Genomic DNA, 17,530 nt, shown 5'->3' with positions numbered 1-17,530 from the left:
CAATAATAATAATCCCGTTGATCGCCCTTCGTTCTCTTTAATTTGGTGGAATTAAATTAAAACGTGGCATATTCCCAGTAGCCTAGCAGGCGACAGGGGGGGGGGGTCAGTATAGGGAAAGGGGGCCTGCACGCGCATTAGCCCAGCGCCCCTATTTTTCTTAATGTGGCCCTGTCTGCCCTTGAGACCCTGTGAAGTGCCCAAAGTGATGTGCCCCAGCGTGTGAAGCGGATGCTCACCACAGGCTGCGGCTCTGTCCAGAGACAAAGGCCACGAATGAGAAGTACAAAGGCCTTGGGACACAAACAGACTAGCCCAGAGAGTCCCTGCCTCCCATTCCTGCACGGCCTTTCGCGTGACGAAAGACAGCGCGTTTGCTCCCCGCTTTCTTGCTTCGGGCACGCCAGATTGAGCCGCGATCGTCGGGTTCCCTCGTATACTTTCAGTTGCGCATACAGCACACGCCACGCGGCGACCCTGTTATCGCCCTTGGACGTTATACAAAACATCTTGGCGACAGCGACGCTGACGGCGATGGTAAAAATGCGCCTGGAGTGTCCGTATAATTGCTATCGCAATAAAATTACAGCATTTGACGTTTCATTTCATATGCACGGGTGATGCGCAAGCGTATGGGTACCATTCCTATAGACCATTTTCATGCTGACAGAGTTCCCAGATACTTGCGCCGAAGCCCTCCGGAGCAACGCAAGTTAGAACAGCCTATAAATTTATAGGACCCTCCAGCTGGCACGAGTTTTGCTGCAGAGTTGGAGTGCTTGACAACTGAATTGTATTCTTAAGTGCAACAAAAAAAGTGCATACATGAGCTCGACGCGATGCTCACGTTCTTTATATCCGAAAACATCAAGAATATGTGCCTACAGTGTACTATGTGACTAAATACTTTTTTTCTTGGCTAACTGGACTGTAGAATATGGCTGACCGGATGTTCTTCGCGGATATGAATGCAATGCTGCCACATCGCGCATGCAAAGGTTCTATATATAGGTGCGATGGCGATTACGCAGGGTTTGTCCGAAAAATAATGAGAGTGATTCTATTGTCAAGCGACCATACGTTGCAGCGCGCTAGGACCGGTTCGGATTGGTGTAGTAGGGGGAAGTTAGCTTACGAACGCGCGGTCGCTCTGTCGGCTGCTATCAACCGGAGTGTAAGGACAGGCTTTTCCATGAAACTCGTTTTCATTTCCCGTGCAGGCCGTACTGCGGCGCTCGTTGGAAATAAGGGTTGCAAACAAGTTTTGAGTGAAACTCGGCAAGTCCGTAGTGGAAAACTTTCCTGTGATAAAGACGGCCTTTGGGGATAATTGTTTGTCTGAACGCAAAGTCCACCAGTGGCAGAATGCCTATTTAGAAGGTTGTGAAGTGGTCAGTGATGAAGCCGGCGCTGGAAAGCCATCAACGACCATCACCGATGAAAACGAGACGCATTTCAGAGATTTTTTGAACTCATACGGTCATTTGAGTGTTTGTTTAGTGGCGCAAACGTTAAACATTCCACAAAGTACAATCTTCACGAGATCTTTCCGAATAATTTGCAGATGCGAAACTGCGGGCTATGATTGTGCCCAATATGTTAACGGACGACCAAGAATCGCGCCGAGTTGAAACGTGCCAGGAACTTTGGGACTTGAGTGAAAGTGAGCGCCACTTTTCAGACAATGTCATCGCAGGTGACGAGTCTTGGATGCTTGAATACGACCCCGAAACAAAAAGGCAAAGTGTGGAGTGTCAGATGCAGCTCGTTGTTCCGTCGCCCCAAGAAGGGCAGGATTAGCTTGTCAAATAACAATACCGTACTTATCGTGCTTTTTTTACATCAGGGGGCTCGTCCACCATGAGTTTGTTCCACATGGTACAACCGTTAACGCCAAATTCCACATTGAAGTGCTCAAGAGACTCAGACAAAGGGTTCATCGCGCCTTGCCTGACATCGGGGGCAATGGGAAACTTTACCATGACAACGCGTCAGCCCACACTGCATTCCTCGTGACCCACTCCCTGGCAGATTCAAAGGTGCCAACGGTTCCCCAGCCGCCTTACAGTACTCACAAGGCTTCCTCGGACTTCTTTTTGTTTTCGCGATAGACGATCCTGTACGAACACCTGACAACTGTACAGGAGGCGGCGACAACACAGCATGCTGTACTCTGTTGTGTGCCCTCTCCGTGCTGCCATGAATCGAGGAGTCGTCACTCATATTTATTGTTGTAGGTATGTTGACAATAAAATTTTAGACGGTCCCCTGAATACCACCGCTGCTCTACGGATACCAGAGAAGAGGCTTTTGTACGTGAACAAGATGGATGGTGCTGCGAAAGTGTTGATGATGCGAAATTCGTGATGTGGTTTCACTTGTTGGTAGCCGTGTTGTATATCTATCAATGTTAGAGAACACCCTTAAGCATCTGAGCTCAGCAGCTATATCGTTCAGCGCTGCTGTTGGATGCCGCTCTCGTTAGATGGCTGTTTTTGCTTGCTCTTCGCATACCTACAAAGATGCGCAATTTTTACCGTGTGATGATCTTTGAACAACCACGAATGGACAGACCTACGGTTCAGTGATGTCAGCAGCCAAGAAGAGTTTGTAGGTCACTTTATACTTTGGGAAGTAGGTAAGAGAGTGCCCGCCGAGGCTTTTGGGCAACTGAAGGTACATATGGGTTTATGTGCAAGAGCACCAATGTCCCTTTGCACTTGCCGGCTCCAGTGGTAACCTCTGGGTAGGCACTAAGTAGGTTAACACGTCTCAGTAATTGTACAATGTGTAAGAGGGGTTGAAAGCTGTGGCTTACTGGCGACTCAGTAGTATATGTAGAGGGTGGTAATTTTTTTTAGAACGCATACAAGGGTTTCTTGCCACAGAGTTTTGTACGGTGAGTTGACTGTGAACACGCCAGTTGACTGAAGAGGTTTCCGAGAACCATACGAGTGTCTTTCGCAAGTTACGGCTTGCAGACGAGGTTTTTCATGGAATGAGCTCAAAGGGTGCTCACCCAATGTATGGACAGTGGCGTCAAAGTGCACGAAAGCTTTAGCAGTGCAAGTACGCCCATGTGGCACACTTGCCCTGCGGTAGCGTGTAGCAGCCACTCCAGACCGATAAGATCGACACTGTAGAATGTGTGTGCGTCAGTAGATACGCCTCTGTTACGTGCTGCGTCTGTGTTCACCATGCCGGCCTGCACACTGGAATGAAGCGGTTGGATTCGTCACAATTGTTGCATATCCGCCCTCTCGCGGGGCAAGGCACTAAATGATGAGGATAGATACCACCGCAATGTCGGCGTTCATGATTTCTTGGTTCATAGTGTGACTGATCTAGGGTATTGCTTTTATTTTGAGCTGAGTTTCCATGTGCTCACGTGCATTGCGATGTTGTTCATTCTAGCAAGAGTGGTTTACCTTCACGATAGTTCCTCAGCTATTTCCGTCGTGCATCCAGCGGCTGAGCTAACGCCATGTCCGGCTTGTGTAAGGCCTTGCGTTGCAGCGTTGACGAGGCACTGGTCCGAATGATGTGTCACTTGATCGCGGCATCCAGACCCGTAAATCCGCACAGCATAGCGGCCTGACGGATTATGGTTTGGTATGCGAAGCCAATCCAACAGTTGGGTTAGCGTTCTTGGCTAAACAGATATATTTGGGATTAGTGGCTGGTCGGTAAATTGAAGCAGCTTGTGAGCTGTGCAGCTGCAGTTCGGAACACGTCATGAGGCGTAGTGCCGCTGGATGCGGGAAACTGATAGTGAAAACTGCACTACTCGGTGTTGGAGGTAACGTTTACTACATGTCACAGACTTAATCAGCAGCATAATGAAAAAGGATCACATTATACCTACCGGGTTCTGTGATGTATGCTGAGAGAAAGGTATCGAATCACTTCAGCCTATTCCTCCAGCGACGCCTGACAGTAGTGGCGTCCTCGTACACAACAATTTGTGGAAATGGTGGGAACAGCTTCTCCGTAGTCGCACCACGGTCATGATTGTGGATCTGTCCCTATATTTGCCAACAACACCACCTTATTGCCACGTGCATATCAGATGGCTGTTTTGTGGGTTTGTCACTTCTGCGGAAGCTAAGGACGACAAAGACGCGCTTTTAGCGAAGGTGGCGAACGGAAACTATGTGATTCCTTTAGATTACAGATAATAGATCGTGCCACATATAGCGACATCACTGGTGGAGGTGCTTGGTAAACTGTTCCATGCTTTGCGACCCAACATCAATCGCGACATCTTCGGTTCTGGCCTTCTGCACAGCGGCAAGTTCGGCAAACCACTTCTGCGCAAGCCGACGCTCACTTCGTCTCGCAGTCTTACTTTAGTTCGATCTGTTTAAAACTCAGTGCGAAAACCAGGCGCACACCAATCTGTGTTCGAAAATACGAGCACAAGCACCTAGAGAGCTGTGCCAATTCAATCCAGAGCAAAAAGGAGGCGGGAGAGTGCGGCGCCACCATCTAGTGACACTAAGTTGAGCGCGGCCTAATGCACAACTCACCATGTGCCTAAGCCACATTCCTCGTAGAAGCAACAACGATGTAGCGTGTGCTACGGCAGCGGTCGTCGCCGCAGTAGAACCCAAGCAGCTTTAAATCTCTCTCGTTGTCCAAGGCTGCCCCTGATTTGACGACCCTCAGGAAACTCGTGCGCAGTATTGTAGGTCATGAGCTCCAATAAGCTCATGCAGTGTCTCTTCAAACCCACGTCACTGCCCTGAGTGATATGGTTCGCGAAGAGGCCAGGATGGTGGTACAAATGCTGGTCGCACCACCAGCCGTGGTCCCTCGTCTGAGATAAGCTGAATCCCAAAGAGCTCCTGTGCCAACATTCGGCTATCCGTCCCGTCCACATACGCAACAGACGGCACGTTACTTCTCGAGCCCCCTGCTTTCCGCAATCTCATCTAAACGTTCGGCTATCCAGTGTGTGGCGCGCTTCCGACAATCAGCCAGTGAGCAACCATTGTGATGAAGGAGGTCACCTATACTGAGAATGCATACACCGGCGAATGAGCCTTCGTAGGTTTCGCAGAGACACACCTGGATCGCAAGGGTGGCGAGCGTCCCTCTGCCATTGCTGAGTAATTTTCGAACCACCACCAGTCCCCGACTCTTGCGCGGCGTGAGTCGCGTTGTCCATCTCCTCAACGCTCTGCGTCACCTGGCCGACACTCGGAGTTCGATCATAACATTTGGAGCAATTCCACTAGGTCTCCAAGTTTACGCCGGGCAAACCAGGAGCCCTGACCTGCGGGAATGGGGCCCCAGTTGCCCTATGTATAAAATGTCCTCCTCCCCAATACGTCAGCCGCATGCCATCGACAGCAAGAGTATCCAGGTCAACAAATACCAGGCGACTGCCCTCTTGGATACTGGCGCCATTATTCTGCTGAGAGCCGAACTAGCTGTTGAACTGAACAAAGTCACGATGTCATGGCAAAAACCAAGCTTCCGGACAAAAGGCGGTCATCTCTTGATGCCGATTGGGAGATATGCCCAGCAAGGCTCCCAATTCGTCTGTCAATGTGCTTTGCCTCTGTCAACGTGTTGCACGAGTGCTCCAGGAAAGTGAGCCTTGCGATGGATTTTATTCCCCAGTACGGAGCTGTTTTGAATCTTCGGGAGCTCATCCTAACATTCTCCGACAAATACGCCCCGCCCCCTACTGCAAGACACTACACGTGTAAGACTGCACTGCGTGTTGTTAACACTGTGACACTCCCACCACGATCTAGTATGGTCATAACTGTTCAAAGTGATAGCGACTATGACAGTAGCGGCATTAATAAAGGAAACGTGCCGGTGCTCTTGACTCGGCAGGTCTGCGTCACCTGAGGAAGTATTCAAGCGCATCGCAGGATGACTCAGCTTTTAGTTACGAATTTGAGAGGCGAGTACCAAGATTTGGTAAAGGGAACGGCCATTTCTCAGTTTGAAGAGGTTAGCTATGCAATAAGTTCTACGCTTGCTGAGCTTACTTTAAAAGTAATGACTGTTGGGCGTCTTAGTAACCCATATTCAGGGAACAATGGCGCAAACGAAAAGGGACGAAATAAAAAAAACACGGAGAAGCGCAGACTAGTAACAAAGGTTTATTTTGCAAAACACACAAAATATATAGCCTGGCAAAGACATGTGTAGGGGTTTAAAGATTAGTGGTTAAACGATCTATTACTAGTTCGTGTAGATTCACAGGTGGCCTCGCCACGCACATGTCAGCGGACTTATCAATAAGAAATGCTTCAGCAATGTCCCTCACGATGCTTTGTCTTTTGACAGCTTCTTGTTTTCTTTCAGCAACAGTTTGCATTTACATCCTTTGCAATGTAGGCACATACTAGACGATGGCTGTGATTTAAAAGAACCTCTGTGGTCCATTACTCGGTTATTCTAACATAGCCCTGTTTGGCCAACGTGTCACTTCCCACAGGACAGGGGAATGTGACACACTACGCCCCTGTCACAGAAAACCAAACCGTCCCGGTGTTCGATATCACAACCACTCCACTTCTGTGTATTACCTTGAACGTTTCTTCCTACCGCTGCGCAGATGCGGCCTAGCTTGTTTCTTGCCGAGAAGCGGCATTTACGCCGAATCTACTGCCCACCTTTTCCATGTGGTGAAATAAGGTGTGCAGATATAAAATAAAGGCGACTGACTTATCATTAGCGTTGACCTCTCTTTTCACGACACCTTTTGCTTCCAATTTTAACTTCATCAGTCATTTTTAACTGAGGGAGGCTAAAGTACCTAATGGACAACTTGATTATCTAAGCCTGTTGAGGTGATGAGATAAGCTTCAATCATTGGATGCGGGCAAGACTTGCGCAAATGAATACTTTGCTCCCTGGGTACTTCAAAGGTGGAGTTCAAACCACAATCCTTCAGCCTAAATATCCTGAGCACATCACTCTGGTACTGACACAGGCGGTCGCTTCAACAAAAACACGAAAATCGCCAACGTAACGCAACGTGTATAGTACGGCACCTTCCCTGTTTTCCTAATACACAGACCGTTCTTTACTGTTAATATACACGAAGTAGGCAATCCCTTTTGGCTAATGGTATCTCAACATGGAACCTGGCACTATTTGGTGTATGGATATCTGCGGAAACAGCTCTCTTCACTATACATCGAGGATCCCTTCCGTGTGAAGAACTCTAGTAAAGTCCTCCAGCTCCTGGCGACATGAGCCCCTTGTCCCATCTTTGTGTTTAGCATTGATGTAGAGAGCTGTAGAGAGAGAGATGTAGAAAGAGAGTAAGATGAGGTTTGTGGAGGACTGCATGCAGAATGACAATGATGAACTGTGTTTCCAAGACAAGTGTGGTGTTTCAGTGGGGGTCTTTCTGGAACTGCTGTCCATGTATTTATCCCTGACGCTGGTCGCTTCATCGGATGATGTTTATACCAAGAGATAGGGAGTTTGTTGGTTTCCAACGTTGCGCCAAGGATTAGTGAAATATACCTGGGTAGCATCGATCCCGACCTAGTGGCTGTTTTGGAAAGTGTGCTAAACACCATGCGTTACGTTGACGATTATTTTGTTCTTGTTGAAGCGAGTGGCTGCGTCAGTAGCAGAGTGAATGTGCTCAAAATATTTAAACAGAAATGTTCGTCTGAACTTCACCTTTGAAGCACCAAAGGAGCAGAGTATTCACTTTGTGCATCTAAATATCCTAACTGGGCGTGAGCATGCCTGTTGGACGCATTCACCGAGGTCTGTGAAGCCCATTCTGGGTTTCCGTTCTGGTCACTCGAAACTACTGAAGAAAGGTATTGCCACATCCTGGTTAGAAGCCGCGTTGGGCACGTCTTGCCCGCATCGAATAAGTCAAGTTTCTATAATCAATTCAAGGGGCTTAAGCAATCAAGTTATCTAGTAAGTACTTTGGAATGCCTCAGTGAAAGATCGACCGAGGAAGTAAAAATTGGAAGCAAAAGTGTTCCTGACAGGAGATGCCAATGGTAATGAAAAGCGAGTCACCAGTATTACTTAACGGCATACCTTGCCTCCCCACGAAAGAAAGGTGGCCAGTAGATGCGATGTAAATGTCTTCTTGGCAAGAAAAAAGTTGGGCCGTATCTGCGCAGCGGTAGAAAGAAAGGCTAAAGACAATACAAGGAAGTTGAGTGAATGTGATGTCAAACACCGGGGCGGGTTGGTTGGCTGTAAAAAGGGTGTAATACATAACATTTCCCTTTCCTGCGGGTAGTTGTACATTAGCAAAAGAGGACGGTGTTTGAATGACCGATTAATGGACCACAAAGGTTCCTTGAAAGGGCCGCCGTCGACTTATCTGTGCCTACATTTAAAAGACTGCAAGTGCAAGCCATTGCTGAATGAAACCAAGGTGCTGCCAAGACACAAAGATAGGATAGCAAGGCGAGATTGCTGAAGCATTCTTTATTCGTGATTCCGGCGACATGTGCATCGCAAGGCCGTTAGTGAGTCTGCAGGAACTAGAAATTAATTATGTAACCACTAATATTTAAGCTGCTGCACGTGTTTTGCCAGGGAAGATATTTTGCATGTTTTTTTTTCAAAATAAGCCATTGTTGCTGGTCTGCGCACAGTGAACGGTCGGGAGGCAGGGAACAAAGTGTGTTTATTATCAAGCAAGGGGCTGCAGATATAGGGACAGATACAAATATGAGCATGCGCACTTCGTACCGTAAGGGCACATGTTAACATGACAGTGCGCATACTTACATCTTCCTTCTTTTCGTAGAGAAAACAAAAAAATTACCGACGATTACGTTACTTCCTAATGCGAAATTTGAGCGCAGCAAATAAGCTGTTTCACCTTTTCTATAGATTGAGGCAAAGAAATCGAGCAACACATGTATGCGCTATCACAGAATTTTTTTTTTATTTTTCACACGTATTCCATTAACAAAGACTCCACTAACAGTTCTTGACAGTCATGAAGGAAGCTTTGTGGTCGGAGAAATAGACTGATATATGTTCGACTTGGTACACCAATGCTTGATTCTCAAAGACGAGATCTATACAAGTGCCTCGCGAGGTTGTCACAGCCGTGGGACGCGTTACGAGCGAGAGGAACGGGATGTTTTCCCGCATAAGTGTTAGGAAATTGCTGTTTGTCTTTATGTCAACATTAAAGTCCCCCACTACTAACATCGGTGTGGATCGATGGACGGTTAATGCGAGTTGCAGGAAGTGCACGACGTCTTTCGTGAGTGCGGTAGGGGTGAAGTAGGCAGCTACTACCAGCAAGATAATTTCGCAGTGGCGAACGGCAGCGGCAATTTCGGCTCGGGTGGTGCACATATACAGATCCGCCGCCACCGATCTGGCTCTCTGATTGCCACCGCACAGGGCGAACGGCAGCGGCAATTTCGGCTCGGGCGGTGCACATATACACATCCGCCGCCACCGATCTGGCTCTCTGATTGCCACCGCACAGGGGTTGCATTGGAGGAGGAGCGAAGAAAGGAATTAAGTTCGAGCCGGCGCTTTGACAACCGGAGACTCGCAGGAAGAGGGGGGAGGGGGGCGGCGTGTACACCCAGCGGCAAACGATGGGGGCAGAAGCGCGCGCAGCAAGTGGACAACACGATAAAGGGAGGAGGGAAGAGATAGCAGCGACTGACTGATGCCGCTGACGCCGATAGTGAGTCAACCCCAGCTGAGGAGTTGGTTTCAGGGACAACGCCGCCGATGCCGACACAAACAATATGATACCCTCGCTTCCGCAGCGCTAAGAACCAGGTCTAGCCGTGGGAAGGTGGGCACGTATTCGTCCACGTGCCGGGGCCTACGTGAAATAACCGGCGCGTCGGCAACTGAAGAGCACCCTATCCGCCACACAAGAACAGGGGGGGGGGGGGACCCTTTCCTCCTCTTTCTGCATGGCGGCGACGGTGTTCTATGCAGTCACGTTATCTTGACTCTCTAGCGGCGTCAGCGGCATCCAGCGGTATCAGTCGGTCGCTGCTAGCGCTGGGGGGATGAAAGGGGGGCGGAGCTGGTTACGAGGCCGACGACAACGCCGACGACGACGCGAAACCCAGGAACGGACGCCAAAGAGCTGCGCTCTAAAATGAGAAGAAAGAATTTAGAAATTCGCATGACCTAATGCTGCGGTCTCTTTGGCAGGGGGTAACGTTGTGGTGGTCTACGCAGACGGTTACTTCTACTTCAGGTTGTAGCTCCGCCACCTGGTCAGGCTGGGATACTGACTCTGCTGAAACTGTAGCTTCAGGGTCCGACGTAGGTTGTATTTCTTTGGAACTGAGATGCTCCCTGGTGCGCCGCAGCTCTTGTCCGCTGTCTGTAAGTAGGTTGTACGACCGAGGTGTGCCTGCAGGGCCTACAACCACAGCTGGCGACCAGGTTTTGCGTATGGTGTCATACACTGATACTGGAGACCAACTGTGAAGATGGGGTAGACGCTTGGCCGTCCGGTTGTAGAAGATCCGCTGCTTTTCTCTTATTTCCTGGAAGCGATTGCGAACGGCTTGTGGTGGCACAGTCTGCGGTTCGAGGTGCTGAGGAAGAACCGGCAACTGCATCCTTGTTTGGCGACCCATCAACCTTTGAACGGGCGACTTCAGTTGCTCGTCACTTGGCATGTTTCGCCACTCCAGCAGGGCGCTGTAAAATTCCGTAGTTGCGAAAGGACACTTCGTTAGCAGTCTTTTCGCCTCCTGCACTGCACGCTCTGCCACGCCGTTACCACGAGGATAGTACGGGCTTGAAGTTACGTGGGCAATTCCGAGCTGCGCAGCAAAAGAGCGGAAGCACGCGCTGTTGAAAGGTGCGCCGTTATCACTGCACAGCTTTGCCGGGATTCCATGAGTCGCGAAGGCGAGCATGCAGGCATTGTTTACCGCTGTCGCTGTTGTATGACGTAGCTTTTGAATCTCGAAAAAGAACGAGTAGAAATCCACGAGAATTAGGTAGGACTGGTCATCGTGGTGGAAAATATCAAGCCCTACTACTTGCCATGGCAGGCCTGGTATCTCGTGGCTAAGCATAGGCAGTCTAGTGTTCCTGCGCTTGTACTTTTCGCACGCTCCGCATGACTTAGCTAGAGCCGAGATGTCCGCGTTCATGCCGGGCCAGAACATTACTTCTCTGGCTCTCATCTTCATTTTTTCTTCGCCTCCATGTGCGGTGTGTAGCAAACCCAGAATTTCCGGTCGCTTGGCCGGAGGAATGACTATTTTGTTGCTTCTGAGGAGCAGGCCTTCCTCAACATGCAGTTCGTTGCGGTAACACCAGTATGGACGCAGGGCATGCGGCACATGATTCTTCGTTTCCGGCCATTCTGTGCTCGAGTAACGGCGCAGTTCAGTCATACTGGCGTTTTTGTTAGTTTCGTGCCGAATACTCTCGAGCTGCTGGTCTGACACAGGAAGCGAAGAAATAACGCTGACTTGAAATTGTTCTGTCTCGTCGGTTATTTCCGTAGCACTCGGGAAGCGAGAAAGCGCATCAGCTAGAAATAACTCCTTGCCTGGTTTGAACGTGACCTTGATTGGGAACCTTTGCAAAACAAGCCTCATGCGCTGCAATCGTAGCGGGCATTCACAAAGTGGCTTTTTGAATATAGATTCTAGAGGTCTGTGATCCGACTCGACGGCAACCTCTGACTGCCCGAAGATATAATCTTGAAATTTTGTGCAACCATGAACAATTGCTAATGTTTCCTTCTCGATCTGCGCGTAGCGCTGCTGTGCTTCGGTTAGCGAACGGTATGAGTAGGCAACTGGCTGCCCATCCTGTAGAAGAACGGCTCCTACGCCATGCTGACTGGCGTCTACTGACAATGCCAATGGTTTTTCTTCGTTAAAATAGGCAAGGACTGGCGCCTTTGTGAGGGTCGCTCGAAGTTGACGAAAGCTGTTTTCTTCCTGGTCTGTCCAGACCAACGCGACGTCCTGTTTTAACAACTCGCGAAGCGGCGCTGACAACATGGATATGTTAGGGAAAAACCGAGCCACGAAGTTGATCATGCCGAGGAAAACTTGCAGTTGCTTACGGTTTTGTGGTGGCGGGAATTGCACGATGTCTTCGACTCTGCTCGGGTCCAGGCACAGCCCCTATGGAGTCAGAATGTGGCCCATGTAGCAGACTCTGGGCTGGAGAAAATTGCACTTGTTGATATTGAGCTTCAGGTTGTGTTGTCTACACCGGGACAGCAAAGCTACTAAATTTCTGTCGTGTTGCTCTTGTGACTGTCCCCAAACCAATATGTCGTCCATAACGACGTCAATGCCCCTCAATCCCTCTAATACCTGGTCCATCACCCGCTGAAAAATTTCCAGCGCGGAAGCGATGCCGAACGGCGTGCGCAGGAATCTCTATCGCCCGTAGGGCGTGCTCATAGTGCATAAGCGGGAGGTCGGCTCGTCCAACTCAATCTGCCAGAATCCTGAGGATGCATCCAGAGTAGAGAAGAATTTCGCTCCATGCAGCCGCGGTAGGATATCTTCTAACGTCGGCATGTAGTAGTGCTTTCTTAGAAGTGCCTTATTCAAGTCGGATGGGTCCAAGCATATGCGCAGTTTTTCTTTCTTTACTACCACAACCATGTGACTAGACCAGGAAGTCGGTTCCGTTACCTTAGCAACGACGCCGTCGCACTCCATCCGGTCCAGCTCAGCTCGGACGCGCTCCTGAAGGGCGATGGCGATTCGTCGCGCTGGCTTGATGACGCCTCGAGCTTCAGGTTTCAGCTCCATGTGATAGGTTACGTCTTTGATTTTTCCCAGCCCCTGGAAAACATCTCGAAATCTTTCCACTATTTCGTTAGTTTCCAAGGCGTCCACGGTGTTTATGCGACCAATCAGCCCTAAGCGCTCAGCCACCTTGCCACTCAATGTAACAGGAACCGCTTGTTTCACGATAAAGAATAGCGCCCTGGTAGACTGCGTTGTACTGGCGACCTGAAACTCGACCTTTTTCGTCGCCTTTTCTATGTGCCCGAAAAAAGACCGTAGCGTAGAGCAGCAGTCTTCTGCTGGCTTCGTAGTTATGTTTCCGAGTGTCACTTCGGGCATGACGCAACAGTTCGCTCCAGTATCAAATTTGCAGCGTATGGCGGAACCTGCGATGTCGACAGTCGCTGACCAGCGGTCGTGGCCATCAATTGCATTGACTTCGAGGGTTTGAAGAAAATAGCCCTCGTCCTCTGCCATTTCGACCTGTTTTATCTTACATGCTTGGCCCCTCGGTCTCGCTTCTGGTTGACGACACGCCCGCGCGAAGTGGTTTCGGCCGCCACACTTGTTACAGCGCTTGCCTTGCGCAGGGCACTTTGCTTTTCCGTGTGTGTAAGAGCAGTTTGAGCAAATTCCGAGGCTTGCTTTTGATTTCACAGCATGTACGGTGGCCTCATCGGTTGCGCTTACTTCTGCCTCCCTGATCTCGTTAAAGTGCTCCTTCGCTTGTTCCCTTGCTCGGCATATTTCCACTGTATTGGCATACGACGGATTTTCAGACAGAAGTTTCTGCTGCAGGTCCTTGTCTCTAACTCCTAGAATTATTCGACTGCGCAGTAATCTGTCCTCCAGTTCTCCGAATTCACACAAGCGAGCAAGAGTTCGCATATCGATCAGCCACTCGTAAAAATATTCGCCCTCACGTTGATCTCGGGAGCCGAAACGAAACTCTTTGAACGTTAAATTCTTCGCTGGTTTGTAATGGGCCTCGAATTTTTCAATGAACTTATGGAGGTTTTGCTTTTCGTCCTCATTTGTGAATTTGAAGGTATAGAACACCCGCCTTGCTTCTTCACCAACTGTCACAAGAAATGTTGCTGCCTGAACTTCTTTTGGCTGCTTCCTTAGACCGGTCGCCGTAGAAAATAGAGTAAACTCACTTTTCCAGATGATCCAGTTCTGGTAAGCGTCACCCGTACTTTCCAGTGGCTTTGGCGGTGGTAGAACCGTCGACACCATACTTCTTCCTCTGGAGTGTACTAGGGGTGCAGCTGGACGAGGGGGCGGGGAAGAACAGCGGTGAATGCGGCTTCCGAAACGCGTCGCCCCTCCACTTCTGACACCATGTGAACGGTCGGGAGGCAGGGAACAAAGTGTGTTTATTATCAAACAAGGGGCTGCATATTGTCGACGTGTCTGCATTGTTGACGTGTCAATATATAGGGACAGATACAAATATGAGCATGCGCACTTCGTACCGTAAGGGCACGTGTTAACATGACAGTGCGCATACTTACACGCACGTCCGTGCTTTCCATCTTGTCCCTATTCGTTCGCGCCATTCTCCCTTGAGTACTGAGCTTTCTGCAGGCCTCAAGGGTAACACCGAGATTGTTCGTACAGTCGAACTAAATTCTGAGCTCTCAGCCACAGATAGATAAAGAGCGCATACGAAGTATTTTCTGCATGTTCAGTCACTGCTTTGCACTCACGCCCTTACGTGGACACCGCCCTTACGTGGACACATTGATGAACATGCCTACACTCAACTGCACACTGATGCTAGAGACATGCGCCTTGGTGCAGTCCTCGTGCAGTGGTAAGATGGCGTTGAACATGCTATTGTTTACGTTAGCTGCACTTTAACTTCTTCAGAAATGAACTATTCTACCAGTGAAAAGGAATGCTTAGCTGTTGTCTAGGCTACAGCTAAGTTTCGGCGATACTTATACGGCTGCCCGTTCATAGTGGCTAGCGAGCACCATACCCATTGCAGGGTAGAATATTTCAAGACCTTTCAGGGTGTCTCGCCAGGTGCAGCCTTCATCTTCAAGAACTTGAAGTAACAATGGTCTACGAGCCTGGCCGGAGGCACACTGATGCTGACTGTCTTTAGCGTGCGTCACTTCCAACGGTGTCAAGTTATACGCAGGGCTCGTAGTAACTATGAACAAATTCAAGTGTTTTTAAGTATTTTCAAGGCACTAAGAAGAATTTTCAAGGGATTGAATTGACACTTTTTAAGCTCGTAGGAAAAGACACCATCTTTTGAAGCGCTCAAGTACACTCTTACTGCACACAAGCAAAAGCAGGCACACTTGTTACAATCAATAGCTAACTAAAAAGCTTTTCAGCGCTTCTCATTCAGCTAAATTTCGGTCTATTGCAGGTTTCATTGCATTGCATAGTTTCCTGCAGGTTTCAACACACTTTTTAGTCCGGTTGCTTAAACTGATTGAACTCAATCTAGACGTAATGCACACACACACACGCGCGCGCACGCGCACGCACGCACGCACGCACGCACGCACGCACGCACACACACACACACACACACACACATACACACACACACACGCGCGCACGCACACACACACACACACACGGACACGCACACGCACACACAAACACACACACACACACGATTGCTTTTCCCCGGAGGGAAATGCCGTAACAATTTCGCTATCCGGGAACATTTGGTTGAACAATTCCCCTGTGTGTGATGACGACTTGTAATTGCCGCTGTTAGGAATTTTCATGGTCCAGATTATCCGCGCGTCGGTCACACACTCGTGCGCTTTGTGCAAGCTGCTCAAATCCCACGACGTCAATGGAGCTAGCTCTATGCGTTGCTCATGAACAGTTGTCACATTGCTCCGCATGCTGCTATGCGCTGTAGTCGCTTTTGTGTTCTTAATGCGTTTTGCGCTGCTCATGTTATTTTTGAGGGCAGACTCATCCATTGATGACACGGCGAAAGTTTCCCACTTGTGTTGCACTTTGCCGGACGCGAGTTTGACGACTCCGGAGAAATGCGCTCCTTATAAACTCTTAACCACGACTGCTAGAAATTGCACTTTGTCGGCACATGGCAGCTGTGAAAGACGCGACTGCGTTTATCCACGCAACAAGTTTCCGGCAACGAAGGCAGGCTTAGCACTGCTGCCGCTGTAACTACGCTACTTCGTCGTGGCTGCCGAAACCGATTGGACTGGCTGTGTTTGTTGGCTCGAGGACGTAGTTGCCAGGAAGTCGAGATGCATTCACTGAAAACTGGCTGAATGAAAGCCTATTGAACAATTCAAGGAAATTTAAGAACTTAAAAGATTTAAGGCATTTAAATGCCTTGAAAGTGCTATTTTATTATTTCTGGGTTTTCAAGAGTTTCAATGATCGCTATGAACCCTGGATACCGCTGACGACAGTCGTTTCCTTTGCGCTGCCAATATAGCTGACTTGGCTCAGCAACAGTGGGAAGATTTACAACTTAGATCTTAAAGGCCATTCGCGCATTCATCATCTCATATTCGTTCTGTCTCCGCAGCAATGTCTTGTGCAAAAGGAATTTTTACCTATCAGTGGCTGCACATTTATTTGTCGTTCGTGCCGTGCTGCTTGCCGATATTCTATCCGCCTGCCACGGTGTTTCCTCTTTACGCCATTTTTCATTCGCGCATACCTTGGCCCGAATCTGTCAATGCAAGTACTGGCCTAAACGTGCCCAAGAAGTCAAGAATTACTTGAAAACTTGCGGTGACTACCAGAGCCGAAATACCTTACTGCAGCGCCCAGCCGGTTTCCTGAAGCCCATCATAACGTCAACACAACCATTTAAACAAATCGGAATGGATTTGCTCGAACCATTCCTCAAACGTTTTGCTGGCAGACGCTGTATCGTGGTTGCGACTGATTATACTACACATATACTATATAAGTCTCAAATAATGGTTCATATGTACCTCCTAGAAATAACTAAAACTATTGAATATGAAAAGAAACAGTGATTCAAGGGCCTACAAATGCCTGGAAAATAGCTATGCTGCTACAATTCCTTGAAAATGAGGCTGGGGGCGAGTTTTGAACACAAAGTAACAAACTACACATTTTGTCTATTGACACGTGTACTTATATTTATCGGGCGACCATGTTTCGCCGCCTAACAAATCTTATCGCACAGCGCGGGACGCGCTTGCATGTTTCCGAAGTTTCTGGAAAGTTATCGATGCTTCTATCCGCAGTCTGTTGCCGCCGAACCTTGTGTTATCTGATTTATTCGCCTGACTCGAGTGGTGTAGAACTTTGTGGAAGACACGCTGGTCCCAAAGATTAGTCTGGAACATTCGACGATTCCGTATAAAAGCCGACGCGCTTGACCCGCTGATTTGCGACGATCGCCGACTGTGTTCGCCGCTTTCGTTGTGCTATAAGTGTAGCCTGTTTTGTGGGCACAAGTTCGCCCAATAAAATCTAGTTTTGCGTTTCACAGTATTGCTACTGTGTTCTTAACGTCACCACCACGTGACACTATAACATGGACACTGCCTATCAGGAAATGATCCTGGACATTTCCTTTACAAAGCGTCCCTAAGTGAAGCAATGCGGCGTGCCGGCAGTTACCAATGATAGGCTCGTTTAATATACCGGGGTCATCGCTGAGCTACACGAAGCCAAGTCACTATCTCGTGTAGGTGTGAGACCTCAGCAAAAAATGTTGAAGCAAAATTACCTATGTGCATTTCGAATATCTCTTTGGCCTTGATAATGAGCTGTGCACTTTACTCAGAGGCCTCCTTGAGAGCCGGCAA

General features: G+C 48.9%; 2 protein-coding genes across 2 annotated transcripts in view; both read right to left on the bottom strand.

Annotated features, from left to right (window-relative positions):
* Positions 1 to 17,530, bottom strand: part of LOC126530061 (ubiquitin carboxyl-terminal hydrolase 8-like) — a 652,141-nt gene that overhangs the window by 357,882 nt on the left and 276,729 nt on the right. The gene's annotated exons all lie outside the window — the stretch shown is intronic.
* The window catches only part of LOC129384536 (uncharacterized), a 95,068-nt gene that overhangs the window by 32,349 nt on the left and 45,189 nt on the right, over positions 1 to 17,530 (bottom strand). The window lies entirely within an intron of this gene.

The sequence above is a fragment of the Dermacentor andersoni genome, chromosome 5, assembly GCF_023375885.2.
Source record: "Dermacentor andersoni chromosome 5, qqDerAnde1_hic_scaffold, whole genome shotgun sequence".
Classification (NCBI taxonomy): domain Eukaryota; kingdom Metazoa; phylum Arthropoda; class Arachnida; order Ixodida; family Ixodidae; genus Dermacentor; species Dermacentor andersoni.
This window is presented reverse-complemented; position numbering and strand designations above follow the sequence as displayed.